Source organism: Pseudorca crassidens, chromosome 19 (genome assembly GCF_039906515.1).
Source record: "Pseudorca crassidens isolate mPseCra1 chromosome 19, mPseCra1.hap1, whole genome shotgun sequence".
NCBI classification, from domain to species: Eukaryota; Metazoa; Chordata; class Mammalia; order Artiodactyla; family Delphinidae; genus Pseudorca; species Pseudorca crassidens.
In genome coordinates this window covers 4,448,653-4,474,205 of record NC_090314.1, presented here as the reverse complement: position 1 = coordinate 4,474,205, position 25,553 = coordinate 4,448,653, and the positions used below count along the sequence as shown (strand labels likewise).

The 25,553-nt window shown below is 47.2% G+C and overlaps 1 non-coding gene and 1 pseudogene across 1 annotated transcript; one reads left to right on the top strand and one right to left on the bottom strand.

The window, feature by feature from the left end:
- Positions 1 to 5,035, top strand: part of LOC137212253 (receptor-binding cancer antigen expressed on SiSo cells pseudogene) — a 109,836-nt pseudogene extending 104,801 nt beyond the window's left edge.
- Positions 5,036 to 6,677: 1,642 nt separating this feature from the next.
- Positions 6,678 to 6,749, bottom strand: TRNAW-CCA (transfer RNA tryptophan (anticodon CCA)). Its single transcript has one exon. It is a non-coding gene; the product is annotated as a tRNA-Trp (tRNA).
- Between the last annotated feature and the right edge of the window lie 18,804 nt (positions 6,750 to 25,553).

The window sequence follows — 25,553 nt, the reverse complement described above, 5'->3', positions numbered from 1 at the left end:
CTGGACTTGGATGGCTATTTCCTTTCCCATATTAGGGAAGTTTTTGACTATAATCTCCTTAAATATTTTCTTGGGTCCTTTCTCTCTCTCTTCTCCTTCTGGGACCCCTCTAATGTGAACGTTGGTGTGTTTAATGTTGTCCCAGAGGTCTCTTAGGCTGTCTTCATTTCTTTTCATTCTTTTTTCTTTATTCTGTTCCACAGCAGTGAATTCCACCATTCTGTCTTCCAGGTCACTTATCCATTCTTCTGCCTCAGTTATTCTGCTATTGATTCCTTCTAGTGTACTTTTCATTTCAGTTTTTGTATTGTTCATCTCTGTTCGTTCTTTAATTCTTCTAGGTGTTTGTCCTTTAATTCTTCTAGGTCTTTGTTAAACATTTCTTCCATCTTCTCCGATCTTTGCCTCCATTTTTTTCTGAGGTCCTGGATCATCTTCACTATCATTATTCTGAATTCTTTTTCTGCAAGGTTGCCTATCTCCACTTCATTTAGTTGTTTTTCTGGGGTTTTATCTTGTTCCTTCATCTGGTACAAAGTCCTCTGCCTTTTCACCTTGTCTATCTTTCGGTCAATGTGGTTTTTGTTCCACAGGCTGCAGGATTGTAGTTCTTCTTGCTTCTGCTGTCTGCCCTCTGGTGGATGAGGCTATCTAAGAGGCTTGTGCCAGCTTCCTGATGGGAGGGACTGGTGGTAGGTAGAGCTTGGTGTTGTTCTGGTGGGCAGAGCTCAGTAAAACTTTAATCTGCTTGTCTGCTGATGGGTGGGGCTGGGTTCCCTCCCTGTTGGTTGTTTGGCCTGAGGCGACCCAGCACTGGAGTCTACCCGGCCCTTTGGTGGGGCTAATGGTGGACTCTGGGAGGGCTCACGCCAGGGAGTACTTCCCAGAACTTCTGCTGCCAGTGTCCTTGTCCCCACGGTGAGCCACAGCCACCCCCCGCCTCTGCAGGAGACCCTCCACCAACACTAGCAGGTAGGTCTGGTTCAGTCTCCCCTGGAGTCACTACTCCTTCCCCTGGGTCCTGATGCACACACTACTTTGTGTGTGCCCTCCAAGAGTGGAGTATCTGTTTCCCCCAATCCTGTCAAAGTCCTGCAATCAAATCCCGCTAACCTTCAAAGTCTGATTCTCTAGGAATTCCTCCTCCCGTTGCCAGACCCCCAGGTTGGGAAGCCTGACGTGGGGCTCAGAACCTTCACTCCAGTGGGTGGACTTCTGTGGTATAAGTGTTCTCCAGTTTGTGAGTCACCCACCCAGCAGTTATGGGATTTGATTTTATTGTGATTGAGCCCCTCCTACCGTCTCATTGCAGCTTCTCCTTTGTCTTTGGATGTGGGGTATCTTTTTTGGTGAGTTCCAGTGTCTTCCTGTTGATGATTGTTCAGCAGTTAGTTGTGATTCCGGTGCTCTCGCAAGAGGGAGTGAGCGCACGTCCTTCTACTCTGCCATCTTGCACCAATCTCCCCAAATCTTTATATCTTTTTTTTTTTTTTTTTTTTGCAGTACGCGGGCCTCTCACTGTTGTGGCCTCTCCCGTTGCGGAGCACAGGCTCCGGACGCGCAGGCTCAGCGGCCATGGCTCACGGGCCCAGCCACTCTGCGGCACGTGGGATCTTCCCGGACCAGGGCACGAACCCGCGTCCCCTGCATCGGCAGGCGGACTCTCAACCACTGCGCCACCAGGGCAGCCCCGCTATTGTTTATTTATGGTCTCGGCTTTTAGCTCTACCCATTTTCATTTTCTTTGGTCCTAGTCCTTGCCTCCCAGATCTTTGTCTTGGGTCATTTTCCTTCTTCCTGAAGTACATCCTTCACATAGTCCTTCAGGGAGGGATGCTGGTGGTTTCATTTACTTGAAAATATCTCTGTTCTTGAAAGATAATTTCCCAAGTATATAATCGTAGGTTGGCAGTTACTTTCTTTCAGTAGTTTGGAAGTATTAGTGCACTTTTCCTGGCTTCCATTGCTGCTGCTGAGAACTCTGCTTCAGTCTAGGTGTTAGTTTTTTTTTTTTTTTAAATAATCTTTTTTTCCCCCTCTAGTCGTTTTTAAAATCCTTACTTTCTCTACTGTGCATTTCTTTATGTGGTAATATAGGTATTCTATCTTGATTTATTTTCTTTTAAAATATACTATGAGGGCTTCCCTGGTGGCGCAGTGGTTAAGAATCTGCCTGCCAAGGCAGGGGACACGGGTTTGAGCCCTGGGAAGATCCCAAATGCCACGGAGCGGCTGGGCCCGTGAGCCATGGCCGCTGAGCCTGTGCGTCCGGAGCCTGTGCTCCACAACGGGAGAGGCCACGACAGTGAGAGGCCCGCATACCGCAAAAAAATAAATAAATAAAATAAAATATATTATGAGCACATTTTGCCTGGGACTTTATATGCTAAAACTAGATGGACTGTTTTTTTTTTTTTTAATTGGAGTATAGTTTCTGTACAATGTTGTGTTAGTTTCTACTGTAGAGCACAGTGAACCAGCTAGACGGATGCATATATTCCCTCTTTTTCGGATTTCCTTCCCATTTAGGTCACTGCAGAGCACTGAGTAGAGTTCCCTGCACTATACAGTAGTTTCTCATTAGTTACCTATTTTATACATAGTATCAATAGTGTATACATGTTGGGACTTCCCTGGTGGCACAGTGGTTAAGAATCCGTCTGCAGATGCAGGGGACATGGGTTTGAGCCCTGGTCTGGGAAGATCCCACATGCCGTGAAGCAACTGGGCCCGTGTGCCACAACTACTGAGCCCACATGCCTAGAGCCCGTGCACCACAATGAAGAGTAGCCCCTGCTCACCACAACTGGAGAAAGCCCGCATGAAGCAACGAAGACAAAACCCAGCCCAAAATAAAGAAATTAAATTAATTAAAAAAAATAGTGTATATATGTCAATCCCCATCTCCCAATTCATCCCCCGCCCCGCAGAAGGCCTGTTTTGAGGATGTATTTTTTTCAGAGAGAATTTACTTCTGCCAGCATGCTGGGGGTCCTACTGACTGGGGAATTGTCCATTAACTTCTTGACTTGGAGATTTTGGACTATGCCTGTAGAGTGAACGCTGACCTGAAACTCACGTTTCATGAAGTTAGATCTCATGAACTTCTAACCAGATTTAATAAATATTAATGTCTTGGCTACTTTCATTAAAAAATTTTTTTAAAGTAGAACCTGCTTCCGTCCCCTCTTCCTCCTCATTCCCAGAGCTGGTGTGTATAATTCCGATGCACAGTCCAACACGGATACATATTAAGTATATATCCATTAACATGTATAGTATGTGTTTACATTCTTTGTGTGTTTAAAGTTTTTGTGCAGAGGGGGAGGGGCAGGCCTTGCTCCTTCCCAGGCAGATTTTTCCAAAATCCAAATCCCAGCCCACTAGGCACCCACTTGGAGCAATTGAGAGCGTTTCACCAAACGCCGTGCATATGGCATCAGACTGTGTAAACTGAAAAACGCTCCTGTCATTTTTCGCATCTGTACAGTGGGTATGATTCTTTTTTTTCTCATCAGTCAATTTCAGGTTTCGATTCCCACCATGGCTGTCACACAGTTTCGGTTATTTAAAGTTTGTACCTGCCTAGCAACAGTATTCTCATTCCTAAAGAGATTAATATGCAGATCTGGCAGAGGACGGAAATTAAGTGGAGACTAAATAACTTTCCCAGCTACAGTTGATTATTCATCAGTTGCTAAACAGACAGACGTTGAAGAGTGGACTTCTTGAGATGCAGATACACCCACAAGTGTAAAGATTAAAGGAGGGAATAGGAATGTGGCAACACAACAAAAAGCTTTAGAAAAACTGGAACCTGAGTAGTTTAAGGACATGACACCAACTTTAAGGAAAACTCAGAAAATCATTATTAAGAAGAGAGAACCATTAAATTTCGGCATCCCAGATGGCAGCACAGGTTTCTCTAATAGCCTAGCAGCTACACAAGATATGCCTTTTATTCACCAATCTCCTGAATTAGGTGACATGGATACCTGGCAGGAAAATACCAATGCATAGGAAGAAGACGATGCGGCAAGCCGAAGAAGTTCTGAGGCAGCAGAAGACAGCAGACAGAGAAAAGAGAGCAGCAGAACAACAAAGGAAGAAAATGGAAAAGGAAGCACAGCGGCTAATGAAGAAGGAACAAAACACAATTGGTGTGAAACTTTCGTAACAAATGTTCTTCAGATGTCATGGTGCCAGTGGGAGAAATAAGAGCTCCACAACCCAAGCAACATTCGCATGGAGCTAAGAGTATTTTCAGAATACAGATACACTGTTTGACTTTAATGCATTCATCAGGCCACCCAGGACACCAGGAATCTCTCAAAAGTCCCTTGAACTCTTAGTGATTGAGACTCAAAGAACAAAAAAGACTTACGCGATAATATTTCCTTCAACATGTTCCAACTGTAAGACAATTGTTTGCTGTAGAGAAATTATTACAAATGCCATATATCAGTACCTTTTCAAGCTGGTGTTTCTAGCTTAATAAATGGGTGTAAATCATTTTACGGTGGGAAACAACTCTCCTGTCTATAATGATTTCCTTCAATGTGCATAATGATAAAATGAATTATTTTAAATATTCTTTTGTTTCCATGATTACCTGACCTAAATCAGACAAACCTTTAACTTCTCATTTCTGTTGTCAGAAGCTGGTGTTGACGTACATTTCCTCTAACTTGAACTGGCACTGTTCATGTTTGATACAACATTAAGGAATTTGGTAATTTCGGTTTTCAAGAAAATGACATTAAATGCAATAATATATCACAAAAAAATAATATATCACAAAAAAATAAAGTTTTTGTGCAAAAAATTTTTTTCGGAGAAAAAAATTTATTTTATTTAGTAATTCGTTTTCTGCTGTTGTTTTTAATTTACGAGAATTTTAAAAGAAAATAAATGCAATAATGCTGCATACATTTGATATTCTATTAAAAATTTAAAAATCATGTTAATTTTTTGTTTCATGCACAGCTCATGTACTCAAACCTGACGGTAATAACATACAGAAATTTCACTGACAATATGCAATAAAAATTATTCAAAGTGGCAGAGCAAATCATTTTTGAGAATCACCTTCACCGTGTTTTCTAGTAACCGCCATAAGATTAGCTCCTGTAACCGGATCATTCTGTGTCTATCTTTCAGTGTTCCTTTCTCTTCTGAAGGCAAGGGGAATTGAACAACTGTGGGGGAAGAGTGGATCCTGGGGGTTTTACTCTTTTTGCAGGAACCCAGAAGGGTCTTTTTACATCGTTATTCACAAAAGTAGCGGCTGCTCCCTTTGGACCTAAAATCCACCAATTCTTCCAACCTGATGTACGTGCTCACCCAGGACTACCATGCTCCCTGCACCCTCACCGTCCCCTTCAAGGAACCCCTTGACATGTTTTTCCTTTCCACGTGTGAATTCTCTGAATGCACAGGTGTGCGCCCGGAGTCAGCAACAGAGACATTCATGGTTCAATGGATAGCTTACACGTCTGAAGCAAGGCCCTGGAGCGACACCCCACGGTGGGCTGCAAACTGAAGGCAGGACATGGTGGTAGCCTCCGCTCCCTAGGCGAAGGGGAGCGGGCCCTTTATAGAGGGAATTACATCAGGGGGCCTCATTAGTTACCAGGGAAACCAGTGGAGGGGCAGGCCCCTCACCGCCCTTATGGTAAGCTGTCACCAGCTGGGTCCTGGGCATAGGGGTAGGTGAAACAGGCCCTGGCCGGGCAGGGGAACGTGCAGACAGCAAGAGAACAGCCATCTTGCGTGGCCTGGCCATACAGCTCCTGAGACCCCTGATTTTCTGCAGGCCCCCTCAGCAGATCTGCTCCTAGCTTGCAGCCACAGATACTAACACCAGAGGCTTAAGGGCTTCCTGTCATTTAAGATTCCAAACGCTTTTTTCTTGTCTGGCTCTTCTGCCCACATAGGAACAGGGCCGGTCCTGGTCTCCGGGGACAGCCGCGCAAGACCGCGCAGGAGCGGGCTCGCCGCCCGAGCGGGTGCGACCGCCGTCAGGGGCGAGGGCGTGGAGCGCCTGCGGGGAAGCCCGGTTCTCCCCTCCCGGGACATCTCGGGACCCCGGGGCTGCGCAGAGCTCGGCCGTCGCTCCGAGGCCCCCGTAGGCTGCCGTCCCCGCGGCGGGTGTGGACGCCCCCCGGCGTGTGCGAGGCCGCGCCCAGGGCCCGGGGGAGCACGAGCAGACCCCGCCGCCGTCCAGGCCCCCGTGCGGGCTCCACCTGCGGCCAGACCTGCGGACGCGAACGTCCTGCCGCGTCCACGTGCGGCCGAGCCCGCGGGGCGGTCAGATGAGGGCCACCTGCGGGGTCACGTGCAGAAGGCGCGGCGCCTCCCGGGGCGGGGGGGGTCCACTTCCCGCCGGGACACCCTCCGGGGACGAGGTCACCCGGGGCTGCGGGGTGGGGGCGGGGAGACGGGCGGGGCGGAAGGGGTGGGGGCGGGGAGGGGCGCTCCAAGGCTCGACGCACCGCCCCCTGCCGGTCCTGGGAGGAGCTGCGCGTTTATCAGCCCTATGTTCCCGCTGGGAAGAAAAAGAGTGGGTTTTCCGAGCAGCTGACAGGATAATTAACCTCCGTGAGGCCAAATCCCTCGCGTGGGGCGGCCACTCCGCTCCTCACGAGCCCCTGCACTTCAGAAGAAAAAAGCCGGCTTGACCCCGACGTGACTTGAACACGCAACCTTCTGATCTGGAGTCAGACGCGCTACCATTGCGCCACGAGGTCACAGCGAGCGTGAGCGTCCGTGTCATTAAAGGCCTCGCTGAGGCGGCGCCGTCGCGCGGCCCCGGAGACGCAGGCGCTGTCTCCGCGCCGCCCGCCCCCACTCGGAGGAGGAGCCGGCCGCCACGCGCCTGCGCGACCGGGGGAGGGGCGCCGCGAGCGAGTGCGGGGCGTGGCCGAGGCCGGGGCCCCGACTCCTTCCAGAGACCCCCCAAAAAGAAAGGGGGGTGGGCATCTCCCATCGCCGGGAAACTAAGGACTTAATAAACGAGCTTGATAAACGCAAGGACTTGACTATTTTTTTTCACTTTGCAAATCAGCTCACTGCATTTGTCAATTTTTAAAAACTGAAGTATAGTTGATTTACAATGATTATATTTAAACTATAAAAATAAACATTGTCTTTGAGGAAAGCCAGAACAGCGCCTGGAAGAAAATTAGAATCTTTGACCATCCACCATCCAGACATAACCACTGCTAATACTTCCATGTGCGGTATTTCTTTTTGCAGATTTTTACCGGCTACATCCACATCCCAAATATGTTATGGACTTTCAGCTGACAGCACACATCCGGAAAAGTAGCCATGAATTTTCACAGAGGGCAAATACTTGTGTATCCGGCGCCCAAATGGAGAAAGACATTAGCACCCGCCCCTTCCAGTCGCTTCAAATCCAATTTTGAGATGAGATTATATTGTACCTAACATTTTAATATTCTCACTTCTCACTGTACTGTCCGCATATTTTAGTTGATATGTTTTCTAGCATAATGTTAAAGGGTCCATTGTCCACCTCATGGGAGTCCTAAGACCCTGCCTCTGGATAGTACTTTTCCCTTTTTATTAAATAAGAAAAATAAAACTATTAAATAAGGGAGTAAATACGCTTTTAAGTAAAAAAGCTACTAAGAAAGAAAGAGCGCTATCCTGGTCTGCTTAAGAACAAGAAGCATCAATTAACTCAATAAATACAACATCCGCAGGGCCTGGTGTTCTTTAGAGAGATGGAGCCGCCCCGCCTTTGCTGTCTGATGCTCTCCCCCGCCTTTGCCGTCTGATGCTCTCCGTGAACTTGGGGTTGGGGGCAGCTGAGACCGCCAGAGCATCTACTGTCTAACAGGAAAGGAGGCGCGGCTGCTTCTGTGTTTGTGGCCACGTGTGACACTAGCGGCATTTGGAATTGACCCCAGGGCTGTTAGAGAAGCAGAGGCCAGGAGGCTCTATCCCTGTGCTCCCGAGGGAAGAGCCAGCCAGCTCACAGCATGATTGCTGATGCCATGTCCAGATTCCAAGTAGCGAGAGACCAGAGTCACCTCCTTATTGCTTTTGGTGGCCCAGGGGTGACGTGGACCCTGACAGGGGGCGGGGGGAGGAATGGGGGGACCAAGCGAGTGGAGGCAGTGAATGAGGTGGAGTCCCCAGGTTTGGATTCACCTTCAGGCTGATCACACACTCCTTTCCCTTCTCCCCCCGCAAGCCCTCCAGCCTTGGCCGCACAGCAAAGTCACTGTGAGGAAGAGCCAGTGCCCTTCCCACGGAGGCCAAGGGCCCAGAATCCACTGGGAGGAACGCCTCACCCACAAGGAAAGACCAGAGACGCTCTTGAAATCCTGCTCAGAATTTTGGATACACACGTCCCGGCCCCTCTTCTCCTGGGATGTGGAAGCAAAACCTGATGTTTAATTGTGCTGTGGCTGCACCCCTACAGGACAGTGTGGTGACGCAAATGGACAAAGGGATTAAAGAGGTTGGTGCAGGTAGTGTACAGGGACCCCTTTGGAAAGTGAGAGCCCTGCCTGCCAGAACAGACCAGAGTGCAGCAGTGCAGGGGTCATGCAGTTGTGCAGGGTCACGTCGTCTTTTGTGGTTTTACTGCTTTTTGAGTTTTTTTGGGCCGTGCAGCATGAACCCGTGCCCTGGGCATTGGGGGCACGGAGTGTTAACCACTGGCCCGCCAGGGAAGTCCCCCAATTTTTGTTTTTCAAAATACTGAATTTTAAAAATTTATCTTAACTCCTGAGGTTTTTGGTGTCCCTACCCCCGGGAGAATGCCTCACTCACCTCACCCTAGTTCCGGCCTTGCTGCTCACCAAAATTCTGCTGATGCCTGGAAATTGCAAAGAACTGCTTCCTTATTTTAGGTCTAAACACTATATTACACCAAACAACAAAAACAAAACAAAACAACTCCCCCCCCCCAAAAAAAAAAAAACCACCCACAGGGCTTCCCTGGTGGCACAGTGGTTGAGAGTACGCCTGCCGATGCAGGGGACACGGGTTCGTGCCCCGGTCCGGCAGGATCCCACATGCCACGGAGCGGCTGGGCCCGTGAGCCGTGGCTGCTGGGCCTGCGCGTCCGGAGCCTGTGCTCCGCAACAGGAGAGGCCACAGCAGTGAGAGGCCCGCGTACCGCAAAAAAAAGAAAAAAAGATTGTTCGCGTCAAAGTTGTGCTTGTAACGGCGAAGCCCAGGAGCCAGCTGGACTGTTCCATTTTACAAGCTCAGTCTGGATTTCCAAGCGAATGAGCAGGGGAGCTGGCCTTGGCAAGTGCCGGCATCTAGGAGCTACCCGAATAAAGGGATGTCGTACTCAGACTCTAGGAATAACTGCCGTGGAGCAAGGATGCTGGGATGGAACATTTAAATTGTTCATTACAAATACCGGCAGCCAACGTTGCGTAACCCGGAGCCCCGGGCCGAGGACAGGACTCCTCCAAGCTGTGGCCTCCTGATTGACGAGAAAGGCCAGTCACAGCCCGTGACGAGAGATGGAAGCCCCTGGCCGCCGCACAGAGGGAAAAAACTGCAGATTTGGGGAGAATGGAAGAAGTTTTCACATATTGAGGTGGGGTGGGGAAGTCATTCTGGTTATACACGAGCTAACTCGAATTATATGCTAACCAAACAGCCTGTGTGTGCTGTCCAACATATACTGCACATCTGCTGTAAAGAAAAGGGTGCACTGACCGGAAGTAAAGAATGTCCATATTAAAAATAAAGATGAAATGCCTCCCTTTCTGGGACGCCGGCGCTGGTTTCTCCTTTGATGGTAAGACTCCCTTCACAGGTGCCAAGGCCACCCTGACTCACTTTGTATTTGCTGGTCCGTTTTTTTTGAAGGAATGTGTCCCTGACTTGTTTGATGTTGTTCGTTCTGACAAGATATAAAACTGCGCTGAAAACCATGCTTCTCTGTAGCAGATCCTCAGAGCTACTGAGAGCCTGTCTCCCGGGCTACAGTCCTCAGTTTGGCTCAAATAAAACTCTTTTCCATTCCCATTATAGTTTGGTTATTGATTATTTGTGTCAACAGGGAGTCCGTGAACTTCAGGCATTTAGATTTTCGGGTTTTTTGGTTTTTTAAATTTTTTATTTATTTATTTGGCTGCCCTGGGTCTTAACTGCGGCATGTGGGATCTAGTTCCCTGACCAGGGATCAAATCTGGACCGCCTGCATTGGGAGCGTGGAGTCTTAGCCACTGGACCACCAGGGAAGTCCCGACGATTTTGTTTTATGTCAGGTTTTCCTCCTTTGCTATGTGCCTCAAAAACCTTGATTAGGAAAGAAACCCTCCCTTAAGATGGGAAAATCCAAGAGGATTACAGTTGGAAAGTCTGCACCTCCCTGCCTGTCCTTCCCCTTTTAAAGTTTCTGTGACCCTATTAGGTTTTGGTTTTGCTGAGGACATACTTCAGTATAAACCCGAGTAAGTTTGGCTGGGCTCGAATGTCTTCAATGATCTAATGAAAAGGTTGCCATACTTGTTCGTGGTCAGAAGAGACTGGGGCAGTGTGGATGCCCTTTACCTTGGGTAAATGGAGAGCCAGAAGCAGAAAGTTCTGTCTGCAGGGTATCGGCTGTGGGTGTACCTAGCGAGAGACAAGGGTCCTGTCCAGCTAGTCCCCACGTGACCATAAATGTGACTTTCTCAACTTTGCCCCATGTGACAATGTTGGAGATGTTTTTCAGCCTAGAGATCTTGACTCGGCATTTTACTAAACCCAAAAGCCCTGCTTGCTGTCACCCGCCAGATGCCACTGATGGCAACTGGGGGCTACACACAGAGGTCTCGATGGCAGACAGGACCCTGTAACTCCATCAACAGTCAGAGGAAGACAATGCCATGTTTTGGGGACTAAAACAGCTGTCTTCCAACATGGAAGAACTATAAAAGGGAGAGCCGTTTCCCTATTCATCAGAATTTAAACATGGGCTTAAACTGCCTTAGACAAGAAAGGATTACTGTGGAAGATTCCCTCTACCAAGCAGGTGGCAAGCATACCAGCCCTGTCCTCGCTGCCTACTAACTGTGTGCCGCTGGATAGGTCACCTGACGTTTCTTTGCCCTAGAGTCCTCAATTCTAAACTGTGATGTAACCGATCTCAAAGGGCTGTTGGGAAGGACAAGCCAAGGAATGCTCTGGAAATGGGTTCCAGAGAGCACAATGTTTTGTTTCCTAATTCTTAGCATGTCTACTAGGCTTCCGCGGACATGTCAGAATCTAGGACTTCGGAGTTGCCAGGGCTGCCCAGGACTGTGGGGCAAGATGTGATTTAACCTACTTCTAGGCTCTCTCTAAGTGCGAGTAGTAACTAAGCCTGCTGTCAATACTTACACCAGAGTCGCATAAGCCAGCAGATGGCTACGGCACAGCTCCCTTTTCCACTTTACCTTCTTCTGTTGTTTCCCCCTCTCCTTTCTCTCGAATATATTGTTCTTCTCTGATTAGGCTTTAACGGAGTCCAACCGAATCACCCTAATTGCATCCCCAGAGCAGCCAGTGTGATCTTGGACTATCTGATGGATGTGTAAATTGGGGAGGCATCACCACAAAACGACTCATAAACCTACAAGTGGCCTGGAAACTCAGATCTTTGCAATTTTATCACTTTTATGAGGACCTACTATGCCCCTGGCACCGTGGTAGGTATTTTATGTGTTACTTCATGTTAATCTTCACAACCAATACGCTCTTTAATTCTTCATTGGACTTTGCCTTCTTTGATGGTTGAATGGTCAGGCCCCATAAATGGCTGCTCTCTTGCTCTCTGTTCGTCCCCTGCCCACCCCGGCCCTGCCTCACCCCTACCTTATGCGCGTGATTGCCTCCCCATCTTAATCTGAAAGTTTAATCAGTAACTATCCGCGTGATCAGCCTGACCCCCAGCTAATGATCGTTCTAGCCCTCGGACTGGAGCGGCTCCAGTGTGTTCAGTCATTGCCAGGAAACATCGACCCTCATGATGGTTGCTAACTCAGAGCTGTGCAAGACCTGTTCCTTCAAGCAGCTCCCCCATTGACCAAGGGGTGCTTCTGACCTCATGCTCCGTAAACCTGAGAGCTCTCCTCCCCACAGTGAAGATTGCCACCGTGTCCTGCCTGCCCTGTGCCGTACACAGTGGGGTGTCACTCCAGGACCTTTGCCTCTGCCGTGTAAGATTCCCCGTCCAATAAACAGATGCCTCTGTGGCTGTCTCCTGGCTCTTTCTTCCATCTTCACCGCTGGGCAATTACAAGGACTGCAGGACTGAGGTGTGCAGCCCAACAACGGTCTTTATTCATTTTTCTCCATTTTTTTCTCACGTGAAATAACTCCCTTGGAAGAGCCTTGTGTTATTTTTTAACTTTCCCAAAGAGATTTTTCTGCTTTGGGCTTCCATTCATATTTTGATAGTATAAGGACTCTGCCATTTTTACAGAGATATTTTCGAATGTTTAATCTGTTGTTCAGTCTGTTGATATCTTCTCTTCCTGAAGGGAAGTGTTCCTAAGAATAAAATAGGAATTACTATAGGCTCCCGAACTCTTCTAGAAAGTCTGGCCGAGGACTGAGGTCCCCATCTCCCTCAGGAGCCAACCAGCCAACCAATCCTGGGGAACCTCGGGAAAGAACTGCGCTCTCCACGCCTTTGAGAGCTGGGGGCTAAGCCCTATTTTGAGCTTCTGACATTTCTTATCCAGGAGGACATCCTGTCTGCACCTGTCAAAACTTTTAGACACTCCCAAGACCTAGTTCCTGGTTCTCTTCTTCAGTTTCCTCTACAGGCGGGACCCTTCTTTTACTTCCCACACTCTCAACTCAGTTTCTTTTATGGATATTTCCAGAAGTTCAGTGAGGTCCAGAATAAGTTTGTTCCAAGGCTCTAGAGCTGTCCCGCTGTTCCGTTTGTGCCTACGCCGCCCGTCCTTCCCAGGGCAGTTCTGCTCCAGGCTGCGCCCCCCTCCTGGCTCCCCGGACCTTCACGAACGAGGCCAGGAGGGAGGCAAGAGCAGGTGCGAAGGCAAGGGTGGGCCCGAGAGACTCAACTGCTGGAGGCAGCGGCCCGGGCCTGGACAGGCGGTGGGCGAGGGCTGGACTCAGCTGGGCGCAGGCAGGACGCACCTGCGTGACTAGCACAGCCTCAGGTGCACGAGCTCGGCTTTTAGCCCCGCCCTGCACCCGGCCGACCAATCCCGCTGCGGCTCCACGTGCGTCACAATGGAACGTCAGTGACGTCATGCGGCCCCACGTGACTCATCCCGGAAGTCCTCCCAGCCTGCCCTTCACCCTCTTTCTGCATCCCGAGGACTCTCCGCCTCTGTCCAGTCCGACGTCACCAGGTTATTGTTAAACTTATCATTGAGTTTATCGAGGCCTATTGCCCCTGAGGCCGCAGATGAGCTTACTTAGGAAAGCTGCAAGGGGAATCTGAGAGCGCAGGAAATGAGGTGCTGTGCCTCAAGGTCCACTCTTACTTGCTGAGCATGGATTTTGTGAGCTCTTAAACGTGGCGCATGTTGGCTCCTAGTGGAGAGTGAACACTGTCCCCGCCGAGTGAGTAATTAAGGCCGGATGAGAGTCGCAAGTGTTGCCCCCGAAGGCCCTAACCCTCTCCGTGTTCCCAAAGCGAAGTCCACGAAGGGGTCTGTGTGAGGTGGGCAAGAGGTGCAAGTGGTCACGGAAACGTTTCCTGACGCCCCCTGACTGACCCGCTGCTCCTTCCCGCCCCGATCCATCTAAAGGCACTGAGCTGGAGGACTTCCTGCCCACATCCGGACAGCGTAATCGAGGGGCTTTGGAGCTGGGCTGCCTGGACTGAAGTCCCCACCTGTCACTGGCTCTCGTGGGTCGAGGATGTGTCTTAAACTCCCTCTCGCTCTCACCGTCTACATATAAAGAGGAGCCTCACTCAGGGCTACTGGGAGGTTAGCGTAAGAACCAATAAAGCGCTCCAAACATACCTGTGCTCTGTCAGCTTTTTTATGATCTACTGCAATATTAGAAACAGCCCTGGGTTCACGACTTTGTGCCAAATGACAGCCCTTCTCCCTTGATTCATCTTGTCAACGTCTTCATTCAGAGGTGCCATTGGCGGGACTCGTTCACGTTTGCCCATCTTCCTCTTTTTAGAGGTGACAGGGCAGATGTACTCACTCAAGCAGCTGCTGCTGAGAGTGGTGGGCTCAGACTGAGGACTTCCTGCGGGAAGCAGGCGAGTGAGAACAGATCTGGGAACTTGAAGATGAATGACAAAAACGTGCAGCTAGGGCTTCCTTGGTGGCGCAGTGGTTGAGAATCTGCCTGCCAATGTAGGGGACACGGGTTCGAGCCCTGGTCCGCAAAGATCCCACATGCCGCGGAGCAACGAAGCCCGTGCGCCACAACTACTGAGCCTGTGCTCTAGAGCCCGCGAGACACAACTACTGAGCCCACGTGCCACAACTACTGAAGCCCGCGCGCCTAGAGCCAGTGCTCCACAACAAGAGAAGCCACCACAATGAGAAGCCCGCGCACCGCAACGAAGAGTAGCCCCTGCTCGCCGCAACTAGAGAAAGCCAGCACGCAGCAACGAAGACCCAAAACAGCCAAAAAAATAAATAAATAAATTTATTTAAAAAAAAAAAAAGGAGTTACGCCTCTGACAGGGAAGCTAGATCCTATGTTAGATTCCTAGGGCTGCCGTAACAAAGAGCCACAAACTGGGTGTCTCAAAACACAGACATTTATTCTCTCACAGTCCCGGAGGCCGGCAGTCCAAAGTCAAGGTGGCAGCAGGGTTGCTCCTCTCTGGAGGCGCTGATGGAGCGTCTGTTCCGTGCCTCTTTCCCGGCTTCCAGGGTTGCTAGCAATCCTTGCCTTGTAGCCACATCCCTCCCATCTCTGCCTCCATCTTCATGAGACGTCCTCAGTTCTGCATCTCTTTCTCGAATATCCCCCTCCTTTCTCTTATGAGGACATCAGTCAATGGAATTATGACCTACCTTAAATCCAGGAGGATCTCATTTGAGATCTTTAACTGGATTACGTCTGCAAAGATCCTATTATTTCCAAATAAGGTGACAACTGAGGTTCATGGTGGGCATGTCTTTTTGGGTGACACTATTCAACCCCTTACAGACCCATCTCTTGCTTGCAGACGGCCTGGGTCTCTGCCGTCCTGCTACAGACTAAGACTTTGACTTTGGGCATATTCCGTAGCCTTCCTAATCTTTAGTTTCCTCACTAGTTAAAGGAGGTATGGTCTTTGTCTGGTCTGCCTCACTCACTCAGCCTTTTTCATTCAATGCATTTGTGTTGAGCACCTTTTAGACACTGGCCTCTATACATCTTGACACCTCATGTGATCTTTTGGGCAAAGAACAGAGTAATCAAGGTGATGCCAGCAAGATAGCAGGATAGGAAGTCTCAGCCCTCATCCCCAACGGGGACATCAAAGTAACACTAGAAATACCAAAAGATCATTATGAGAACTCCAGAAACCAGCTAAGAAGTTGCAGTACCCCAGGCAAATACAAAGCCAAGAACAGCCACATTGAAAAGCGTAAGAAGAGCCATTTCACTTTATCTGTGATTGCCACCCCCGCCAGGCCAGCACAGCTTGTACCTGGGGTGCGGGGTGGGGTGTGGGGAAGAGAACATGAAATGTACGTCATCATTCCAGCTTTCAGAGGGCTGCCCGAGGCACTGGTTTCTGTCTCTCCTGACTTGAGGGCTAACAGAACCAATGCAGTTTGGATGTCTGGAGGCTGCCAAAAGCAAGGAGGAGTGAGGGCAGCTTTCCGCAGCACCAGAGGGCCTGTGGTACTGCAGACAGAGGCCAGGGCAGCTTGGTGTGATCAGAAGATGCCCAACTTCGTAGCTTCTCCCCCAGGAGGGAGAGAGAAGGGCAGAGCACGAGTACAGCATTCTGGCTTTTTGGAGATGCGCCTGAGGACTGCTATCTATCCTGCCTGCTTTGGGGAGCTGACAGGCAGCTGGCATGCTTCAGATGCCTGGGGGCTGCTGAGAACAGAGGAGAGCCAGGGAACATGCAGTACCTTAGACAGGCACCAGAGGGATCAAGGAATTTCATGCTCCTTAAAAAGAACCCGGCAGGGCTTCCCTGGTGGTGCAGTGGTTGAGAGTCTGCCTACTGATGCGGGGGACACGGGTTTGTGCCCTGGTCCGGAGCCTGTGCTCCGCAACGGGAGAGACCACAACAGTGAGAGGCCCGTGTACCGCAAAAAAAAAAAAAAAAAGAACCTGGCAAACCTAATTGGGAAGTTACGGGCACAAGCCCAGAGAACGTGCACCTACCCGCCTCCCATCAAAAGATTTCAGAGGCCTCAGAATATCTGGCTGGGCTAACTGGTGAGGGTATTCCCCTGTATAAAGCCTGGGAGTGGTGACTTTTTTCAAAGCATAAAACTCAGCAAATAATCGCAAGGCACGTGAACAAACAAGGAAAGATGTCCCAATCAATGGAACAAAATTAATCTCCAGAAACGAAACCAAAAAGAAAAAAAGGAGATCTCTGAATTATCTGTCAAATAAGTCAAAATAATTGTGTTAAAGAAGCTCAGTGATCTACAAGGGAACACAGATAGACAACTAAACAAAATCAGGAAAACGATGCATGAACGAAATGAGAATATCAACAAAGAAACTATTAAAAAAGAACTGAACTGAAGAATACAATAACTGAATTAAAAAATTCAGTAGAGGGGTTCAATAGCCAACTCGATCGAGTGAAGGAAAGAATCAGAAAACTCAGAGACAAGTCATCTGAAGTTACAAAACAAAGAAAGACTGGGGCTTCCCTGGTGGCGCAGTGGTTGAGAGTCCGCCTGACAATGCAGGGGACATGGGTTCGTGCCCCAGTCCGGGAAGATCCCACATGCCGCGGAGCAGCTGGGCCCGTGAGCCATGGCCGCTGAGCCTGCGCGTCCGGAGCCTGTGCTCCGCAACGGGAGAGTCCGCAGCAGTGAGAGGCCCACGTACCGCAAAAAAAAAAAGGAAAGAATGAAGAAAAGTGAAGAAGGACTAAGGAACTTATAGGACCCCTTCAAGGTGACAACATAGATATTATGGGAGTTCCAGAAGGAGAAGACAGAGAGAGAGAAAGGAACAGAAAGCTTACTTGAGGATACAATGGTCCAACTCTGAGGAAGGAAATGAACATCCAAATTTAAGATGTTCAAAAAACTGCAAATAAGATAAATACAAAGAAGCCTACACTGAGACACATTTTAATCGAACTGTCAAAAGTAAAAGAGATAATCTTGAAAGCAGCAAGAGAAAAGTGACCTGTCATATTCAAGGGAGCTCCCGTTAGGTTATCAGCACATTTCTCAGCAGAAATATTACAGGCCAGAAGGGAGTGGATTGACATAGTCACAGTAATGAGAGAAAAAAACCCCTGCCAACCAAGAATACTATAACTGACACAACTATCTCTCAAAAATGAAGGAGAGGGACTGCCCTGGTGGTCCAGTGGTAAAGAATCTGCCTTCCAATGAAGGGGACGTGGGCTCGATCCCTGGTCAGGGAACTAAGATCCCACATGCCATGGGGCAACTAAGCCCACATGCCACAACTACTGAGCCAGTGTGTCTCAACTAGAGAGAGAAAACCTGCACACCACAACTACAGAGCCCATGTGCCCTGGAACTAGAGAGAGAAAACCAGCACACCACAACTAGAGAGGAGCCCGTGTGCCACAACGAAGAGCCCACACCACAATGAAAAATATCGTACATGCCTCAATGAAGATCCCACATGCTGCAACTAAGACCCAACACAGCCAAATAATAAATAAAGTTTTTTAAAAATGAAGGAGAAATAAGGACCTTCCCAGGTAAACAAAAGCTGAGGTTGTTCATCACCCCTAGACCTACTGTATAAGAATTGCTAAAGGGAGTCCCTCAAGTTGAAATGAATGATGCTAGAGAGGAACATGAAAGCATATGAAAATATGAAGCTCTCTGGTAAAGGCAAATACATAGACAAATAGGGAATCCTGTAATACTGTAATGGTGATATATAAATCACTTTTTTAAAAATAAATTTATTTATTTTTGGCTGCATTGAGTCTTCGTTGCTGTGCATGGGCTTTCTCTAGTTGTGGCGAGTGGGGGCTACTCTTTGTTGCGGTGCACGAGCTTCTTATTGTGGTGGCTTCTCTTGTTGCAGAGCACAGGATCTAGGCGTGCGGGCTTCAGTAGTTGTGACACGCGGGCTCAGTAGTTGTGGCTTGTAGGCTCAGTAGTTGTGGTGCACGGGCTTTGTTGCTCTGCAGCAGGTGGCATCTTCCCAGACCAGGGCTCGAACCCACGTCCCCTGCATTAGCAGGCAGATTCTTAACCACTGCGCCACGAGGGAAGTCCCATAAATCACTTTAAATGCTGGTATAGGATTTTTAAAAGTATACAGATTATCAAGATTATGGTGATATTAGTAGGTCAAAAGGTAAGGAGGATGTAAGGCTAGGTACCTTCTTTTTTAGTTTGTTATTTAACTTTTTATTTTATTCTAGCCATCTTAGATCTGTTTTACGGCCCAGCATATGGTCTACCCTGGGGAATGTTCCATGGGCATTTGAGAAGAATGTGTATTCTGCTGTTGTTTGGTGGAGTGTTCCATAGCTGTCTGTTGGGTCTAACTGGTTTATGGTGATGTTCATTTTAATCTCCAGTGATTAATATTGAATTGTCTGCTTCTCCCTTCATTTCTGTCAAAATTTGCAATACATTCTGATGCTGTTATTAAGTACAAGAATGTTTAAAATTGTTACGGCTTCTGATGGATTGACCCTTTTATCATTATAAAATGTCCCTTCATATCTCAAGTAACATTGTTTATTTTAAAGTTTATTTGGTCTGTTTTAGTAATAGCCATTCAAGCCTATTTGTGGTTACTGTTTGTATGATACATCTTTTTCCACCTTTCTACTTTCAATCTGTTTGTATCTTTAAAGTGTATCTCCTGTAGACAGCATAGAGTTGGATCTTTTTTTTTTTAAATCCAGTGCAAAAATCTTTGCCTAATCTTCGGATTGTTTAATCCATTTATATTTTATGGGGTTTTTTTGGTTTTTTTGTTTGTTTGTTTGTTTTTTGCGGTACGCGGGGCTTTCACTGTTGCGGCCTCTCCCGTTGCGGAGCACAGGCTCCGGACGCGCAGGCTCAGCGGCCATGGCTCACGGGCCCAGCCGCTTCGCGGCATGTGGGATCTTCCCAGACCGGGGCACGAACCCGTGTCCCCTGCATCGGCAGGCGGACTCTCAACCACTGCACCACCAGGGAAGCCCCTTATATTTTATATTACTATTAATATACTTGGATTTTCCTCTGACATTTGCTTTTTTTTGTATCTGTGTGTCTCATGTCTTTTGTGTTCCTTTATTTCTCCTTAATTGCTTTCTTTTGCATTACATGGATATTTTCTAATATAATATTTTAATTTATTTAATGATTTTTTCACTATATATTTTTTAGTTATTTGGTTACCATGTATATCCTTCTTCTTAAAAAAATATTTATTCATTCATTCATTCATTTATTTATTTTGGCTGCACTGGGTCTTAGTTGCAGCACGCAGACTTCTTAGTTGCGGTATGCAGACTCTTAGTCGCGGCTGCTTTCAAAACTGTTTTCCTGTCTTTGGCTTTCAGCATTTTTACTGCTATGTAACTGTACGTAGTACAATCTCTATGGACCTTATCCTTAACTTCAAAAGTTCTTTCTTCTGCCAGTTAAAATCCACTGCCGAGCTCCCCTCATTTTTTATTTCAGCCCTTGTCCTTTCAATTCCCGAATATCCATTTGATTCTTTTTTAAAGACAATTCTATCTCTTTGTTTTTACTCTCTGTTGAATGCATCCTTGTCATCATGCCTTCCTTTACTCCTTGATGGTATTTATAACGGCTACTTTGAAGGCTTTCTCTTTTCAAAGCAACATCTGGTCTCATTCGCTGTCAGTTTCTGTGCCTGCTTTCCTTTTTTTTTTTTTTTTTTCCTGGTGAATGGGTGATACTTCCCAGTTTATTTGCACGTCTCATAATTCTTTTATTGGACCCTGAACATTTTGGATGATACATGATAGCAGCTCTGGGTACTGGCCCTCCTCCTGGCTTGTTATTGCTATTAGCTCTTTTCGTTTCTTGACTAGCTGGGTTATTTTAGTGGAGTCTATTTCCATCCCTGCGGTGTTGAGCCTGTAAGGTTTCTGGGGCACAGCCTTGGACGTGCATGCTCTCACCTTGGAATGACACTGGTTTTGTCAGGGCTCTCTTTGACTGTCTCTTTCCCTGAGTACACCCAGCTGTTAAACCCCACTAATTGCCTGCGGATTCCTCTACTGTTTTCAAAAATACCCAGGGGGCATAACTTGCTCCATAGCCTGAACTCATCAAGCCCCCACTCCTTTGAATGGATATTTGTAGAGGTCAGTGTTTGAGATCTGTTCTCATCCCAGGTGGTCTCCTCCCAGCTGTCTCTCTTCCTGGTTTGGGGGTAAACCAGCCAGCCTACAGTTAGCTTATGTGTCCAGTGATCCCACCAATCTCCTTCCAACTGCCTTTCACCACCTGCTCCACTGCTGAGAGCCCTCTTAGGATTGAACTTCTCCACACTCTACTGCAGATGAAGTCAGTTCCTCTGGGAAGAGATGAGCATTTATCTGCTTGATGGCCTGACGCTCCCCCCAGGCAAAATCTCAGAGCCAGGGTCTGGAGCTGAGGGTGAGAACAATGGCCCCAGGAGGAGCTGGGCACTCAGCAGAGGGGAAGGGCAGTTGACTCAGGTCTTATTGGCTTGTCTCTCCAAATGTGGAAGTACCGCCTTCCCGATTCAGACAAGGGCAATCAGGGCCTCAGGGTTCTTTGTGGCACTGATCCCAAGGTAGAGCTCCTGTCCCACCAGTGGAACCTGGGGAAGAAGGGACCCCCACCTCTTGGCCACACCTGTGCAGAATGTAGCTTCCACAGCAGGTAGCTGAGGACAGGATGGAGAAATGCTGAAGCCCTTTCCTTGCTGGGAAGATAGACCTTCCGGTGGGAGCTGGGGTGGGGGGGAGCCCTGAGCTGAGAGCAGGGAGGAAGTGCATTTTGCTTCAAACACCACCAACTTCGGGACTTCCCTGGCGGCACAGTGGTTAAGACTCCGCACTCCCAATGCGTGGGGGGGCCCGGGTTTGATCCCTGGTCAGGGAACTAGATCCCACATGCCACAACTAAGTAGCCTGTGTGCCACAACTAAGGAGCCCGCCTGCCACAACTAAGACCCAGTGCAACCAAATAAATAAATTAATATTTTTTAAAAACCCAAAAACCCACTACCGACTCCTGGCATGCTTGTTGAGCTCTAGTAGATTTTCTTGAATATTTCTTCATTTTCTCTATGCCCCTAAACTATTCTAGAGACATTATTATTATTATTATTATTATTACTATTATTACTACTACGACTACTACTACTGGCTGCACCACGTGGCTCGCAGGATCTTAGTTCCCTGACCAGGGATTGAACCCAGGCCACAGCAGTGAAAGCACCGAGTCCTAACCACTGGACCACCAGGGAGGTCCCATCTAGAGACTTTAAATGGTTGTGCTTTTATCATTTTCACCAGTTTCACTGGCAAGTGGGTCCACATTGTCCCTCACACTGTCATATCTTTCACCTCACTCTTCTCATACATTTTCTCCTTTTGGTGGGGAGAGAGGAAGGGACCCTATTTTATACTGTATAGCTCTTGCTGTCATAACCCTGCACAAGTATCACTCCTGGGTATCTGTGACAGTTACCCACACACTGGCAGTAGGGACAATCTGAGCCCTGTGATCCTGGAAAGCAGGGATCTGTATAAATTTTAGGGTCAGATTTTCCATTTTTGCACAACAATGCTGATGGGGTTTTGAGAGAGATTGTCTTGAATCAATAAGTCACCAGGGAAGAATGTCATTGTAACAATATTAAGCCTTCCAGTCCATGAACACAGGATGTCTTTCCATTTATTTAGATCTTTAATTGCTCTCAGCAATGTTTGTACTTTTTAAAAAAAATTTATTTATTTATAATTTTGGTTGCCTTAGGTCTTTGTTGCTGTGCGTGGGCTTTTCTCTAGTTGCGGTGAGTGGGGGCTACACTTCGTTGCGGTGCACGGGTTTCTCACTGTGGTGGCTTCTCCCATGGCAGAGCACAGGCTCTAGGCACGTGGGCTTCAGTAGTTGTGGCTCACGGGCTCAGTAGTTGTGGCTCGCGGGCTCTAGAGCACAGGTTCAGTAGTTGTGGCGCACGGGCCCAGACGCTCCGTGGCACGTGGGATCCTCCCGGACCAGGGCCCGAACCCATGTCCCCCGCATTGGCGGGCAGACTCCCAACCACTGTGCCACCAGGGAAGCCCTGTTTGTACTTTTTAAAGTATGACTATTACACTTCCTTGGTTAAATTTACTCCCAAGCATTTCATTCTTTTGGACGCTATGTTAAGTACAAGTGTCCTCTTAATTTCCCTTTTGGGTTACTCACTGTTATCGTATAGCAATGTAACTAATATTTGTGTGTTGATCTTGTACCGTGCACTTTGTTGTATGTTTTTAGTGTAGTGATATTGTTGAAACACCAATAAAAATAGAACTAGGTGCACTGTTACTGTGGTTATGCTATAGCTGTGAGATGCTGGGATGTGCAGGTAGTACTTTTTAAAAAAATAAATTTATTTATTTTATTTATTTTTGGCTGTGTTGGGTCTTCATTGCAGCACATGGGCTTTCTCTAGTTGCGGCAAGCAGAGGCTACTCTGTGTTGAGGTGTGTGGGCTTCTCATGGTGGTGGCTTCTCTTGTTGCTCTAGGCGTGTGGGCTTCAGTAGTTGTGGAGCGCAGGCTCAGTAGTTGTGGCACACGGGCTTTGTTGCTCCGTGGCATGTGGGGTCTTCCTGGACCAGGGATCAAGCCCGTGTCCCCTGCATTGGCAGGTGGATTCTTAACCACCGCGCCACCAGGGAAGTCCCGCAGGCAGTACTTTGATTAGTGACCTTTGTAGAAAACTCTTTGACAGTGTGAGGGCCATGAAAGGCTCAGTAGGGTGATTTTTTGAAACCCTTTACCCATGTACAGTGCACAAACTGCTTTCCTTCCTGACGTATGTCGTTAGGATATCTCTGAAGCACTGTGGTCAGCAGGGCACAGTACATGTACTATTCGCGTCGTGTCAGATGTTGAAGCTTGTGTTTAACAGAGACATGAGCGTGAATGACTCTGCATGGTGGTATCTCTGAGAATTCTGTATTTATCAGCTGGTGGTGCAGTTACTCCTTCAGTGCAAGATGTGTCTGTGACACCCTGTTATTAGCAACATGTGCTGTGTGTACTGCTTTCCTTAGTGACGTGTGTTGAGACTCGTGCTTAACTGAACTGGGTGCGTGACTGATCCTGTAGAGCTGTCTCTATCACCGAGTCAGTCACCGTGTGGTGCAAAAACTCTTTTCTGTAGTGACGTGAGCTGAGACTGTGTCACCGAGTATGTGGTTCAGGTAGCTTGTTATTCTGAACACTGTGTTTAACAAGCTGGTTGGTAAGTGTATGACGATACTCGAGTAGAAGTGTGTGGTTCAAGTGCTTCATTCTTAAGGGATACACATTTGAACTATGATTGAATTGAGACAAGTGGATAAGTGAAGAAGTGCGATGCTATGTGTGGAATGCTGTGTCATGGGTGTGGCTCACATGCTCCATTTTTCAGCAATATATATTTAATCACTGTGTTTAACAGAATGAAGCATGTGAATGAATGAATGAATATAGTGTTATGTCTTCGAAAATTTGTGTTTAGAAGTGTGTCGTTCACATATTTCATTTGATAAAGGCCTAGATTCCTTGTTAGCTGAACTAGGTGCCTTTGTAAATGAGCACAGCATTATCTCTGTGAAACGTTGTGGGAAAGGGTGTAGTTCATTACTCTTAAGTGATACACGTTAAAACACTGTTTTAAAGGCTTACATGTGTGAGCAAAATGGCAGATTAGGAAGCTGCTAGCCCTAGCGATCCTCAGTGTGATTATCAGTCATTTCTCAGCAGTATTCTTGGAGGCCAGAAGGCAGTGAGATGACAAAGTTAAAGTATTGGGGGGAAAAGCTGTCATCTGAGAATTCTATACCCAGCAAAACTGTCCTTCAAAAATTTGGGAGATTGGGCTTCCCTGGTGGTGCAGTGGTTGAGGGTCCACCTGCCGGTGCGAGGGACACGGGTTCACGCCCTGGTCCAGGAGGATCCCACATGCCACAGAGCGGCTGAGCCCGTGAGCCATGGTCGCTGGGCCTGTGCGTCCGGAGCCTGTGCTCCGCAGCGGGAGAGGCCACAGCAGTGAGCGGCCCGCATACCGCAAAAAAAAAAAAAAAAAATGTGGGAGACTGCTTAACACTATTGAGCTGTACGCTTAGAATGGTTAAGATGGTAAATTTTACCACAACTGAAATTTTTTAAAATTAAAATTTAGAAAGTGAGGGAGAAATTCAAACATTCCCAGATGAACGAAAGCTGAAGCACTTCATGAGAACTAGACCTGCCCTACAAGAAAGGGGGAAGGAAGCCCTTCAAGTTGAAGTGAAAGGACACTCACGATAACTTGAAACTGTACAAAAATATAAAGACCTGATTGCTCTATTGTTTTCCACAATGCTCTGAGGCATAAACTGTTCTACAAACATATCCAATCAAACTTTGGCTCCATTGAAGGAATCATTTCTGATGTCAGTGTTTGACCCATAGGCCAGTAAAAAGCAGGCAAGAAAAACTGCCTGTTAGAGTGACAAGATGTTAGATTTAACTGAAAAAGGCTTTAAAGTAGTCATTTTAAGTAAGTTCACAGAATAAAGGAAACCATCATTAAAGAAGTAAAGGAATGTATGATGAAAATGTGGCACCAAATAGGAAATATCAATAGATAGAAATTACTTTAAAACAATTAAATGGGAGATTCTACAATAACGGAAAAAAAATTCACTAGAGGAGCTCAACAATATATTCAAACTGGGAGAAGAAAGAATTAGTGGTTTTGAAGAAAAGTAAAGAGAAATTATGCAAGCCAAAAAACAGAGACAAAAGATAATTAAGAAAACTGAACAAAACCTCAAAGAGTTTCGAAACAACATTAAATGTAATGGTAGTACCAGAAGAAGAGGTAAGAGAGAAAGGAGCAGATGAAAATATTTGAAGAAATAGGGGTTGAAAACTTCCAAAATTTATTGAAAAACAATAAATTCTATATCCAGGAAGCTCAAAGAAGTAAAGGAAGATATGAAGACAGTGTCTCATAAAATAGAGAATAATAATAAAGACATAGAAAACATATGTGGAAATGTAAAAAGTACAGTGAAAAAAATAAAAATTTTGTTAAAGGGGTTAACAGTAGATATGGACTGTCATAAGAAAGAATCAGCAATTTGAAGGTAGATCAATAGAGTTCATGCAACTGAAGAACAGAGAGAAAAGAGAGTAGATAAAAATGAACAGAGTTCCTGAAAAATATGGGATACACTTAAGTGTACCAACATACATGTAGTAGAAGT